We start from the raw sequence: 1,073 nt of genomic DNA, 5'->3' as shown, positions 1-1,073 counted from the left end.
CCGAGCCCCAGTGTCGATAAAAAACGGATTATTTATATATTACAGCCTTATTTTTCACAAAGACAATGAGAAAATTGCATTTGATCAACACTTTAATTGAATAAAGAGATTAGCATTACTGTCAATTAGGAAGTGCCCCGGAAAATGAAAGTAGACCCTCTGATTCCCCAACAGTGTGGGCAGGGCGTTGATTGAAAACACTGCAGATGTTGGGGGCCCGCCTGTCCTACTGTATATCACTCCCCTCACCCAGCGCAAATAAAGGTTGGGCACGTAATGAATAAATTGGATGGAGTATGTTTTAAGGTATCTGGGTCCATGGCAACCTCTTTGATTTAGAGACCAGACGGGTTTAAAAAGATACTGTAGTTTCACAGGACAAATTAGGAGGTGGACCACATGTTGGGATGCACTGATGCTGATTCTTCAGCGCATATATCTCCTCTTTACTTTAACTACAAAAGTGTTGATAAGCTAACCGTATAGATTTTTAGTTTTTGCTGCATTCTTTACCCTGGAGCAATTCACATCATTAAACTTGATCCAAATTTCCTTTTTCCCCCTCAGTATCTGATCAAGTGTTTTATATTAGGGCAATACTGGCCTAATACATTGGTGCATCCCTAGATATACAAATAAATTGCATTTTAACATTGCATTTACACACTGCATCTCTAAATAAACTCACCAAATGAAGGCACAATCGATACAATATTAATAACTCACTGCATATTGAGCATATAAATCATCCCGCACCACTGGTTAAAATCAAAGCAAACGATAAAGCTATCCACTGTAGTGATCCAACAACACCATGCTCGTTCTCACTACGGTCCCACTCTCTTAGAGTGTGAACATTTAACAGTTACACAGCATAATCCTGAGTGTTAATTTAAGTAATTTATTTTATGTAAACAAAATAATAAAAAGAAAATATATCCACAGAGCTTTTTAAAAAGTGTGGAATGATTGTATCCCACCCCCACCTCAAAAAATAAATAAATAATAAAATATTATGATTATAAAATAATTATTTCAATAATTTTGAAGGCCCCAAGATTATTGTTTTTGTT

The sequence above is a fragment of the Gymnoscopelus braueri genome (assembly GCF_963280865.1).
Source record: "Gymnoscopelus braueri genome assembly, chromosome: 13".
Classification (NCBI taxonomy): domain Eukaryota; kingdom Metazoa; phylum Chordata; class Actinopteri; order Myctophiformes; family Myctophidae; genus Gymnoscopelus; species Gymnoscopelus braueri.
The sequence above is the reverse complement of the archived record's forward strand: the minus strand, read 5'-3'. Positions refer to the sequence as shown.